The 12,657-nt window shown below is 55.6% G+C and overlaps 1 protein-coding gene across 2 annotated transcripts in view; it reads left to right on the forward strand.

Annotated features, from left to right (window-relative positions):
- The window catches only part of CASZ1 (castor zinc finger 1), a 155,716-nt gene that overhangs the window by 78,778 nt on the left and 64,281 nt on the right, over positions 1-12,657 (forward strand). For both annotated transcript variants that reach the window (XM_018060355.1, XM_018060356.1), the window contains exon 3: positions 7,132-7,183. The gene's annotated coding sequence lies outside the window, so the exon portion shown is untranslated. The remainder of the gene's footprint in view (positions 1-7,131; positions 7,184-12,657) is intronic.

Raw genomic sequence — 12,657 nt, forward strand, 5'->3', positions numbered from 1 at the left:
TAATGGAACGAAGCTAAAATATAAATGACTCCCTGTCAAGAAGCAGCTTTTGTTTGTTGATCTCCTGACAGTTCCCGGGCCAAGACAGGGGTTTCTATGTGCACATGCATGCGGGAGCAGCCAGGAGGGTTGGGCTGAGGGCTGGTGGGGGTGAGGGAGACTGTCCCGAGGGCCCGGCTCCCTGGTTATCCTTGGCTTTTCCTGCAAGGTGGAACTCCTGGTCCTCGGGGAGCCTTGGAGTCCTGAGGGGTGGGGAAGCCGTTGACTCAGACCCTCTTTCCCCATGTGGAGGGCAGCGTGTTGCACTAAGATGCTGGGCAGCAGCAAGTGTTATCTGGGGAGCCTGGCAGAGAGATGGATGGAGTGGGCTGTGTGCGTTGAGATCCACATGTGAAAGGAGCCAGACCACGTGTGCGCAGACAGTCGGCAGTGCTAGAGAGACTGGACCGTAGGCTCCTGAGGGACGTGTCCTCCGATCTCTGGAGCCATCCTAGCCTTCTCATGTTGTTTATTCCATCAGCGCACACGTGAGGTCTGGGAACACCTGGGGCAGGAGTGCATGACGTCCTTGAGGACAAGAGGGAGAGGGGATCTATCTGAAAGGAGGATAATTCGCCTTCCACCCCCTTGCTTGGCTTGTCTAATATCCGTGCGGAGCCACCATGCGGGAATAGCCTTCTCCTCTCCTAGATGGAGCTCCCTCTTTTCTTTTTCTTAAAAATGTATTTAGTTTTTCCTTTGGCCACACCACACGGCACAGGGAACCTTAGTTCCCTAACCGAGGATAGAACCCGCGCCCGCGGTAGAAGTGCAGAGTCCTAACCACTGGACTGCCAGGGAAGCCCCTCCTTCGTCTCTTCCTCCTCCTCCTCCTTCAGCTACAGCACTTCTCTGTATTGTGGTAAAATGCACATAGTGTAAAATTTACTGTTGTAACCCTTTTAAACTGTACAATCCAGTGGCATTCCGTCATCTACAGTGTGGTGGATCCACGACCAATATCTGGTTCCAGAAGGTTTTCATCGCCCCAAACAGAAACTCTACACCCGTTAGAAGTCCCTCCCTGTTTCCCTCTTCCACCTGCCCCTGACAACCACTAATCTGTTTTCTGTCTCTATGGATTTGCCTAGTCTGAATATTTCATGTGAAAGGAACCATATAGTGTGTGGTATTTTGTGTCTGCCTCCTTTCACTTAGCATAATGTTTTCAAGGTTCATTCTTTGTAATGGCCGGTATGAGAACTCCATTCCTTTTCATGGCTGAATAATATTCCATTGTGTGGGTGACCCCATGTTGCTTATCCACTCATCTGCTGATGGACGTCTGTGTTGTGTTCACCTTTTGGCTATTGTGAATGGATCCTCTATGACCATTGGTGTACAAGTTTTTGTTTGAGTCCCTGTTTTCCATTCTTTCAAGTACATTCCTAGGAGTGAAATTCCTGGACCTTTCCCCTGCTTCTTAAAGGCAGGGCTTCTGGAAGCTAATAACAGGCAATATTTGTTGAGCATGTAGGATGTGCCAGACCATGGTGCAGTGTGTTATTTCACAGAGTCTTCACAAGAGCCGCAGAATGGGAGCTCCGTGAGGACTGTCTTTGGTTACCAGTGTTCTCCAGGTCTAGGGGAGTACTCAACATATAGTCGGTGCTCAAGAAATATTACTGAATGAACTGTCTTTAAGGTGGGGGCTCATACCGTCTGCCTCTTCGGTTGAAGGAGCTGAGGCCATGAGAGCTTAAGCAGTCTGCCTGCCCCAGTAGACACCATGGAGGGTGACAGAATCAGGACTCAGAATCAGGTCTTACCTACTCGCTGTTGCCCATGTAAGCAATGTATTTTACCTTCCTTAGGCCTAGCACAATGTCATGAGCACAGGACATACTCAGTGACTCTCTGATGATCATTGTGGAGTAGGGACAGGATGAGATCTAAGTCAGTGCCCTGGAGGAGGGTTGGGCAGGGCCCAGAGCAGGTGTTGTCTGTCTGTGCATCTGTCTGGTAGAATGCACCGTCTGTCCAAGGAGGCACCGCCTCGCCCACACCGAGCCCTGAGCTGCATAGACCACATTGGACACTGCTGAGCACCCCTCCCAGCACCTGGGAGAAGCCTTCTTGCTGACAGCTCTGCCAGATCCATTCTTCACCTTGACCTTCGAGGCCCTCAGACAGGGCAAAAACCCAGCCACTCACCTGGGCCGCTCTTCTTGGGGAGAGCATGGATGCTAGGAAGATCTGAGTCACCTCTGCCTGGAGTGATCAGGCGGGGCCTCTGAGGGCTCGGGAAGAGCGGGGAGGCTGGCCCTTTTCCTGCAGCCCTAGGGAGAAAGTCACGGCCTCCCCTCACAGTCCAAGCCTGTGGTGGGGCCTGTCTTGGCTTCTGAGACAGGAAAAGGGAAGGTGAGCCTGGTGTGAGGACCACAGAGGGCACCATCAAGCAAAGGAGCCAAGGGCCTGGGCAGGGAAGGCATGCAACCCAGAGGGCAGGTGAGGGGTGCTGAACCTTCAGAGGCTTCAGCCCCTGCAGGACGGATGGGTCAGCTGGGTACCTACCGAGCCAGGATTTTCTCAAGAACAAGGTGGGAAAATCCCTTCCCGGCTCCAAACTCCTAGACCCTTCCTCTTGACCCAGTGCAGAGTTTTCAGGATTCTGGCCAAATCCTAGCCCAGGCTATTTGCAAAACCCCACTCGCCTCCAGAGCCAATCCAGAGGCCTGGCGCTGACCCCCACCTGCCTTGGGCCAGCCTTGCAGTGTGGGGCTCTTTTCTCTAAACAGGATGGACAGCCTACCCCAGCCACCACCTCCTCTGGGTCCGGCACCTGCTGGACTGTGCGGGCCCTCGGCGCCCCCAGGGTCCTGCTAACCACTGTGTAAAAGCCTGGGGCTTCCTTTGACCTTTCCGCTTTGCCTGGTTATGTGGTGGCCATCCCGCTGACACGCCTGCCCAGGCGTCATGGCCGGGCAACTTGCTCAGGCCCTGCCTGCGGCCTGCGCCCAGCAGGTCTGCCATCCACTTTCTCTCCTTCCCCCTGGTTCCTCGCTCTCCCTCTCGTTCTTTCTCCTTCTTCCTCTCTCTCTTTTTCACTCTTTTAACATGGTTTTCCTAAAAAGTTTTTTAATCAATCAAATTTGAGGCAGAAAATAGGTTTTGTCACGCCTGGTCCCGGGGTGGTGTGGCTCTCACTCAGGCTCCTGACAGCTCCTCAATGCAGGAAGGAGGCCAAACAGAATATTTCTCGGGGAAAGTGCCCGTTTCCATGACACTGCCCCTTGTTGTCTGCGCTGCCCCCCTCCTCAAGCTGCCGCTGACACGGCCTCAGCCCTGTGAAAGGGCCTGGCTGGGGAGGGGGCTGTGTGCGGGTTGGGGAGGGGGCAGGAGGCAGCATGGGGATTTGAGGGGGGTGGGTAGATGGGCCGACAGCTGCCCTGGGCCGCCCCTCGTGGCCTGAGAGGGCTGGGGAGCAGGTAGGGGCGGCAGGGCCGGGAGCCTGGCCCTGTGCTGCGTAATCAGCTGAGCCTCATAAATATGGAGCCGGGAAACTGGGGGTGAGATGCTCCGAAGCCAAGTCCCGGAGGGTCGGCAGCTCCAGCCAGAGGGGACTGACTGCAGGCGGATGAGGCCTCTTCGGGTCCTGGTACGCTGGTCACTGCAGCTTCTTCACCCTTCCCTCCCCTCCCCCCTGCTCTCCGGCCTTCCCTTCCACCCCTGGCCTGTGGCAGCCCCCTACTCACCATCTCTGACTCCCTGCCCGCCCTCCCTCCACTCCAGTGCCGCCTGGGCCTCTGGTCTCTTCTGGCTCCCAGGCCCACAGTCCCACAGCGAGCTCCTGCAGGCCCTCTGCTCCTTGTCTGTCCGCCCCGCTTGCCCTCGCCTCCTTCCCACCTCACTCTTACCCTCTCCCCTCTCTTCTACTCTTCTTGCTCTCTTTTATAATTAATGATTAGCTTTAATTGGTTTGCTTAGGTAGCCTGACAGCAAATTAACAAAAGCCAGCTCAGGTCTGTCAGGCTCGGGCGAGAGACCACTGCACCTCCCAACTGGTCAGGGGAGGGCAAGGGCGAGGCTGACCTCCAGATTCTGCCTGGGCCTGCGGGCTGGCCAGCCGGGCTCTCAGCGGATGAGTGAGGCCACACCTGGTCTGGCGCGGTGGCCAATGGGAAGAAGGCAAGAGGATCTTCGCATACAATCCAGGCTCACTTTTGTCATCTTTCTCTGTGTGCTTTTGTTCTCTTTCTCCTCGTCATGTCCCCTTCCATATTCTCATTCATGTTAGGCATTGTCCACATCTTCTGAGATTAAGGTCAGGTAAAAGGAGGGCAGGGGCCCTGTCTTTAGACAGGGACAGGGCTTCATTCTGATCCTTCCCTGTAGCTCTACAGGGTTAGAAGCTTGATGGGTCTGGGCCAAGATCTTGCTCTTTCACATGGACAGGAGGGAGCAGGTAACAAGGCTTTTTGTCATTGTTAGCTCAGCTGCTGGTCTACAGTCAACTACCGCAGCCCAGAAGCCAAACAGATCCGGTTCTGTTTCTGATTTGCCCTGTACCTCTGCTCAGAGCTCAACCTCTTGATCCTCAGTTTTCTGGTCAGAATACTTAAAGTACATTAGATGAATGCATGGATGGGTGGATGGATAGGTGGATGGGTGAATGAATAGCGGGCAGAGAAAGTGGCCAGCATCCCTGAGCACGTTACTTCTCTTGCTTAGCTTAGAAGGGTTGCACTTATTCAGCCTTCCTAAGTGTGGGGGCTCCTCTTCCACTCTGTGTTTTCCTACTCTGTACCTCCCCCCGGCCTTGTAGAATCCTTCCATAACTATAGCAGCTTTCTGATTCTCCACCAAGCCCAGGGTGTGCCCAGTCACTCACTCACACAAGCCAGAACCAAACTTCAGGAGTAGTGAGAGGCAGAGAGAGACAGGAGAAGATGCCCAGGCAGGACAGAGAGATAAAGTTGAACTTCTCGGGTCCCCTCCTCCATGGTTCCAGGATCCACCGAGTGTCCCAGATCCCACCCAGAGACAGCCTCCATGCTCCAGTCAGCCAGGCCTTTGCCCCAGGGGCAGGGGAGGGACAGGACCCCAGTTCTCGTCCTAGTCCCCGCATGGTAAGCATCTCGGCCCCTCCCCGTCTCTCCACCACCCCCAACCAACTCCTGGAAAGTTTCCTCCCTGATTGTTCTGTGTGATCAGATCTGTGAGTTGCTCTCTAAGCTTCTTGTCACATTTTGACTTAATGAAGTGCAACTGCTGAGGGATTTGGGTTCAGCGCTCCGGTCTCCCGCGCTCCCTTGTTGTCAGAAAACAGGGGTGGTTGGGGACGGCAACACTGCGCTGCAAGTCGTTATCATTCCGGTCAGTCTGTTTAACACAAAATTAAACAAAGAACTAATTAGTGCCTCATGAATTAATAAATGCACAGTTGCCGGGGAGGATGGGAGGGGAGAAAAAGGTGGTAGAAGGGAGATACTGGAGTTGTGGAGTTGGGGGGCTTTGGGGGTTCAAGGGAGGCTGGCCGGGGTGCCTTGAGAGATCTCAGGCAGTCGGGTGTGGGATGGACCGGACAACGACGACGCCCCGCCAGGTCCCTGGCTGGCTGGGATGTGAGCTCTGACAGCCAAGACCGCCCGTTGCTTCTCCGCAGAGGCTCAAGGTCTCCATCCTTTGCCCTGCAGCCCAGCCCCTCTTGGCCTCCACTTCATCCAGCTCTCCTCTCCGACTGCTTCTTTTTTCCACTCTGCCGACCTCTGCCCTGTCTTCCATCTCAGCAGGGCTCCCCTTTCCTCTCTGCTGCCCCCTATCTCCGTCAGCCCAGCTCTATGCAGAATCCTAGCTTCTCACCATCTCAGTCAGAAGGGCTTCCGCAGTCCATGAACAACACCCCCCACCGCCGCCCCAACCGCTCAGAGCCCACCAGAAAGCCCTGTGTCCAGCAGGGTGGGCTCTGCCACAGTGGACATCCTCCGCCCAGGCAGCCCAGCAAAGGCAGCGAAAGCTGGTTGAGGACCCAGCCCTCCTTAGGAGGACGTGTCAAGTACAATTAGCATTATCTATCTAAATATGTCCTGGGAACTCGAGGGCGGGCGGCAGGACTGGGTGGCATTCCGAAAGCCCGGTACAAGGTCACCTCACCTCTCACAATCCCCCCAATCTGATTTGGGGATTACATAGCCTAAGGAAATTGGTGTTATTCCTCTTGCATCATTGATAAGCCACAAATAAGGGAATGAGGAGAAAAAAACAACAACAACTAGTAAACAGAAAAACAGTGTGGGTGGAGTCCTGAAGGCCCTGGGGGTGGGAGTAGGGGGTGGGAGTTGGGGTGGGCATGCAGGGCCTGCCTCAGGCAAGGGCAGGTGGGCCCAGGTCAGTGGGCAGAGAGCTCCTTGGGTTTTCTGTCCACAGGAGGAGTCTGTCCCATTTGAACCTGGCTCCCCAAATTCACGCGCTGGGCAGGAGGGACTGGGCCTGGCAAACTGGGCGAGTTGCGTGTTGGCTAAAGACCCCCTATCTAGTTGGACCATCTTCCCTTTCCCTGCGTGGGCCCCTAGCATGGGTTGTGACTTATCAGTGGGGCCGCAGGGTGGAAGGTGCTGTCTGCAGCCTATCTCTGGGGCCTGAGGCTTCTTGGTCCCCGGCCCCTGGTCCCTCCTGGCTCCTCTGTCACCCACCCGCTGTAGGGAACAGCTCAGCATCTGTCGGTTTACTTTCAGGGGCCAGGGGAAGAGAGTGAAGGGATGAGTGTTGCTGTGTCCGATTACTGTCCCCAGTCCCCAGCTTGCTCAGCCACTGGAGCTCCAGGGGAGCACCCTGCCCTTACACGCGCATCTCTGCTTCCACAGACGTGTGTGCAGTGCAGCTTGACTTCTCTATCTTTGGTTAGGGGAGCCCTGAGGACCATATTTTCCACTGTGATCAGCCTCTACTTCTTTCTAAATTTTTTCAAATTTTGGTTTGGCATGTACTTCAGTGGTCCAAAATCAGTGCCCACTCCAAGTATCTGAGTTTTTGACACCCTTGACCAACCTGGAGCATCAGTCCCTTGGCCCTGGGGGTGGTGGTGGCACACTCTGGGGAACTGTACGGGTCCTGCCTTGAAAGGCTAAGAGGCTCTTCTCTGTCCTTCCTCAGGATGAAGTGACACCCCCACCGCAAGAGAGGAGCCTCTAGGACCCACGACAAGGTAAGGCCTGAGCCCTTCTGGATCCTTGCGTCCTTCCCCCTACTGGAGACCAGGCACCTGGTATATGGTCTGAGCTGGGCCCAGTCCTGCCAAGCACCCAGGGTGGGTCTGGAAGATGGAGATAAGGAATCAGAGGCACACTCCCCATTTGAACCTGGCAGGAAAAGATAACCCTGGTAGAAGTATCTCAGATTGATAGTTAGGCTGGAAATGGGCTGGGGACCTGTGGATCACTGACTCTGGGCGTGGAATCTGTTCAAGGCAGCATCAGGCTAAGGTGTCAGCTGCCTGGCAGGACCATGCACAGCTCTCCATAGAGCTGTCAGCCTCTCTGACTGCTGCCTCTCTCCCTGGAGGCTCTGCTTGCAGCTTGTGCTTGGGAACCACATGGACTTGAAAGCCCTAGAAGTCCAGTCCTGCCTCTCCTGGGAGGCGGCTGCCCTACTCCCTGGCCTCCTCCTCCCTCCATGGGACGCTGGCAGGGAGGAGGCCCTGGACTCTGAGCCCAGAGCAGGCTGCTGTCCTTCCTTCCCCTGGCCTGGCTGCACCTTCACAGACTGTCCCAGTCCTCCAGTGGCTGGAGGAACCTCGGGGGCCACTGGGCCTCGGCCCCAGGCAGTGCCGTGTCAGAGGTGACCGGTGGAACGCCAGTGTTATGTAAATAGCGGGGCCTGCCCGGCGGGCGAGCTAGCTGGCTGCAGCCATCCATCATCCGTGCGCGGCGGGGTGGGGGACAGACACGGCACCGTGCGCCTGGCTCCAAACCTGTTTGTTTTCCCTTTGTCTCACGCGTTTTGGGGGCCCCGGCTGTGACCGGCTCCGGGTTTTGTCCTGCTGGCCCCCTCCCCCAAGAGGATGGGGGGAGGGAAGAGATTCGCGCGGCTCCCACCGCGGCATCCCTTTCGGACTTCAAAGGCTCTCCCAGCATTGTCTGTGCCGGCGGGCAGTGGCCCTGAAAACGTGATCAGAGGCGGCCGGTGTAGGGCAGGCCCGGCCCGCGCCCTGCGCTCTCGCTGGGGCCCGTGGATTCCTCCCTTTGCCGCCAGCACCACCCTGGTTACAGCTCTGCTCCCCGGGCCTCTCTCCTCGTCTTTCTATCCCCTGGCATCCCTTCTGGCCAGGCCGACCTTGCGGCTGCCCACTCCCATCCTTTCTTAGCCATAGCCCAACACCTCTCTCTTGGCATCAGGACTCCTGGAATGTTGAGAGCTGCAACTCTCTGCCCCTTCATGCCATCTGAAGCACAGTGGAGGGCTTTTGGGGATGCTGGGAGCTGGGAAGGACTGGTTCCTGAACATCTGTTTCCCATGCCAGCCCTAGTTTTCTTCTTTTCCTCCACCCTCTTCGGGTAAGGAGACCCTGACTTGCCCTCTGCCCAGCCCTTCTTTCTACTTCTTGGCAAGGTTCATATTGGCTACTTCTGTCCTGAAAGTCACCCCCAGGTGCTTCCATTCTTTGGAGCAAGGCTTGGCAAAATATGGCCAGAGGGTTAACTTTGGCCCCCTGCCTGTTTTTGTAAATAAAGTTTTATTGGAACATAGCCACACCCACTCATTTGCATATTAGTTATGGCTGCTTTCACTCTAAGATGGCAGAGCTGGGTAGCTACAGCAAAGCATGTTTGGCTTGAAAAGTTTACAGCATTTACTCTCTGGCCCTTTACAGGGAAGGTTTACTATCTCTCACTCGAGTTTCTGACTCCTATCTGCTGCTCTCTCTCTCTCTTTTTTTAATTAGTCAAATAGACATACCATGAAGTTTACCATTATAACTATTTTTAAGTGTGCTGTTCCCTAGCATGAAGTACATTCACAGGGTTGTGCGACTGCTATCCTGCTCTGTGCTCATATCTTGCTCTGAGGCACCTGGGCAGTTGTCAGGGAGCCCCATCCCTGAGCTTATGGGACCGCTTGCAGTCTTGGTCCCTTTGGGGCCCCCCTTTTTCTCTCTCGTCTCTGTAGGACCTCATATCCTCTTGAGTCCCACCTCCCAAGAAGACCTACTTGTCCTCTCCTTGACAGTTTCCTCAGAGCTCTTGCTCCCAGCATCCCAGGAGCCTTGTATCTCCATCCTGTAGCCTTAGAAATTCTCAGGTCCAGTTTCCTCTTCTGCAAGGTAAGCAGAATATCTTGTTTGCAGTGTTATTTGGACAAGTAGTTGTTGTGGTTCAATTGCTCGGTCGTGTCCAGCTCTTTGCGACCCCAAGGACTATAAGCCACCAGGCTCCCCTGTCCTTCACTATCTCCCAGAGTTTGCTCAGATTCATGTCCATTGAGTCAGTATGCTATCTAACCATCTCAAGCATGTGAGCGGATGGGACTGAAGGTGTCTGACAGGTAGGCAACACCTACCTCCTTTGTTCCCTCCCTCCTTTGTTCCTTTATACCTGCCAGAGTGGGGGTCTTCCCCTGGGCATTTAGGAGGCAGCAGTCAGCCCTCAGCAGGTTCCATGCAGAGCCCCTCTCCTGCCCTGGGACCTCTGAGTCCCTCATCTTGGAGAAGCTGAGGCTCCTCGCTTGAGCAAGTGCTGTGGAAGATGCCCCTCTCCAGGGGGTGGACTGGGCATCCCTGAGTTCTCAGGTCAGTTCCACGTCCTGCACATCTGCTGCAGGGCCCTGGGAAGTTGCATCACCTCTCAAGCACCAGTTTTTTCATCTGTGAAAGGGACTGCCATGCTCTCTGCTCTTCAGGCTTGTTGCAAGCCTGAAAGCTGTGATCCTGGGGGCTGCTGAGGGCAAAGGAGGCCGAGTTGGGCTTCATTCTGGGGAAGGTGGGAACCAGGCCGCAGTTCTAGGGAGCAGGCCCTGAATGTTATGTGGGTACTTGCTCTGTCCAGGGGCAGGGACCAAGGCTGCACATCACTACTGAGCTAATCTGGGATCCGGGCTCCAAGCTCTAGAGGAAAGGTTGGCAGGGAGAGGGAGAGGGGAGGAAACTGAAGCTGTGCATCTGTCAGAGGTCTGAGCTGGAACCAGGTCCCTGCACAGATCACTAACTGCCCTTTCCTGCTGCTCTTGCTGCTATCTCTCTTTCCATCCTCTCGTTGAGGGATCCCAGCCTTTTGTAGGCTTGTGTTCCCCTCCAAGCCTTCTCTCAACATCCCATTAGTTTCTCTTCCTCCTCACCTCCCCACCACCCGTGCTGCCACCCCCAACTCCATGGCGCTCTCTCTCCCTCTCTCTCCTTTTCATCTACTCCGAAGGCTTTACTTTACTTCCTTGTCACCCTAATTGATTGCATTAACCTTTCAGCGTATTGGATTTCCTCGGCAGCGTGCAGAGAGCCCTGCGCAATATGCTTATAATCTGAGCCATAATGGACAGTTTGTAGTCAACAGGCCCCTTCTCCCATCTCTGCCATCGCTCCCGTTGACGTCTCTCTTGCCCAGGCCACCATGGCCACTTCCCCTGCCAGCAAGGCTGGGGCAGCAGAACTGGGCTAGGGAGCAGTAGGTAGAGCTGGGACCCTTTGATAGATTTCCCTGTCTCTCCTCTTGTGGCTCTGCCCTTGCCCCACCTCTGCTCTCCCAAGCCCCCCAGTCCAGGTCTTTGTCTGCAGAGTCCTCGCTGCTTCTAGACTCTCTGCCTAACGAATGACTGATGGAGCCAGCTTGGATTTGGCAAATAAGAGAGTTCCTGGGCTTCCCTGGTGGCTTGGTGGTAAAGAATCTGCCTGCCAGTACAAGAGACATGAGTTTGATTCCTGGGTCGCGAAGATCCCCTCGAGGAGGAAATGGCACCCCACTCCAGTTTTCTTGCCTGGACAATCCATGGACAGAGGAGCCTGGAGGGCTATAGTTAATGGGGTTGCAAAGAGCCAGACATGACCACATGACTGAGTGTGCGTGCATGTGATGATTCCACCAAATGGTCCTCAGAGGAAACCTCAATTGCCAGGGAGGTTTTGGGGAAGGTGACGGTGACCACTCCAGGAGATCAAAGGAAGCTAAGAGGAAGAGTCTGAGGTCTCTGGGCTTGCCTGGCCCCTGAGCTAACCAGAGGTCTCTTTGGAACTTCTGGAAGCCAGGTCCACTCATGGAAAGGTATGGGAGCACAGGGGAGACACAAAGAAGGGGATCTGCTAAAGGCAAGGGAAGAGAGACAGACAGTGCTGGGGCTGGCCTGGGTGCTCCAGGTAGCAGTGGCCTCTCCCAGTGGGTGAAGAAGTGGACTTGTGGACACACTGGGGCCCTGTCTTCTCCATGGTCCCAGGATTGTATGATCTGGATCCTTGGTGGGTGATGTCTCAGTCTCTGTTCCCCATCTGATGTTTGTCAGCAGCTTTGAGCAGGACCACTTGCCAGATGGCACTAGTGGTAAAGAACCCGCCTGCCAATGCAGGAGATGTAAGAGATGCAGGTTTGATCCCTGGGTCTAGAAGATCCCCTGGAGAAGGGCATGGCAACCTGCTCCAGTATTCTTGCCTGGAAAATCCCATGGACAGAGAAGCCTGGTGGGGTACGGTCCATGGGGTCACAAAGAGTCAGACACGACTGAGCAACTCAGCACACACCCGTGCACCTGCCTTCATCAAAGGAACACAGACGTGATACAGGCAACAGGGCTCCAAACCAGGGAGAAGCCTTTGCAGGGCAGGGGGGCTTGGCTGGGCAGGAGACTGGCACTGGGAGAGGCTGGAGAAATGAGAGCTGGCTTCTCAGGTTGGTAAGAATGGGCTCCCTCTGGAGGGTTCTCAGATGGGCACCTGCTTGTCCAGCATCAGGCAGAGGACAGCCCGTGCCAGCCACCTGGTTCTGGGATCTCAGTGAGTTCTGGCCCCGTTGGTCCTGGCCAGGGCTGCCAGCCCTCAGACCTGAAGCCTGGTCAGCTGAGTCTTCATTCATAACAGGATGGACGTGGGGTTGAATACATTAGTGTCAGGCCCGAGGAGTAGGATGCAAGCTCCCCTTAGCCCTGGTGGTACTGCTCTCTCCCTCCGCCCTGTCCATCATCTTCCCCTTCTCACCATCCCCCCTCCCCAACCTCCCATCGCTCCATCACTCCAAAGGGTAGGCTTTGCTAGAGGAGGCTGGACTAGGTTCTTCCCATCCTCTCCCAGGGATTTGGGGGGTGGGCAGAGGGCACGGCAGGGAGAAGCCAAGCAGCGAATTAAAGTTTGGTGATTGTCAGTGTCAGGAGAGGCTAAATAACCCTGTAACTAGTATGAAGGTGAATTCACGGTCTGCTGCACATGGAAAATATGAGTGCTCTGTGAGACGGAGAGTGAGCGCAGTCTGCCCGCCGCAGTGGGTAGCCTCCTCTCCAGGGACCCGGGTGGGGAGGCAGAAGGAGGGCTGCGCACTCTCCCATGCCTGCCAGGGAGCAGACGCCCAGGAATCCCAACCAAGTATTGAGCAGCGGTAGGTGGGGGGCAGCTCAGAGGGTTGACAACCTGCCGGCCAGGCCCCTGGGCCCCAGGTAGACATTTGCAAGCCCCAGCAGTACACGCTTATGGACACCAGCCCAGGCCCAGGA

The sequence above is a fragment of the Capra hircus genome, chromosome 16 (assembly GCF_001704415.2).
Source record: "Capra hircus breed San Clemente chromosome 16, ASM170441v1, whole genome shotgun sequence".
In the NCBI taxonomy this organism is placed as follows: domain Eukaryota; kingdom Metazoa; phylum Chordata; class Mammalia; order Artiodactyla; family Bovidae; genus Capra; species Capra hircus.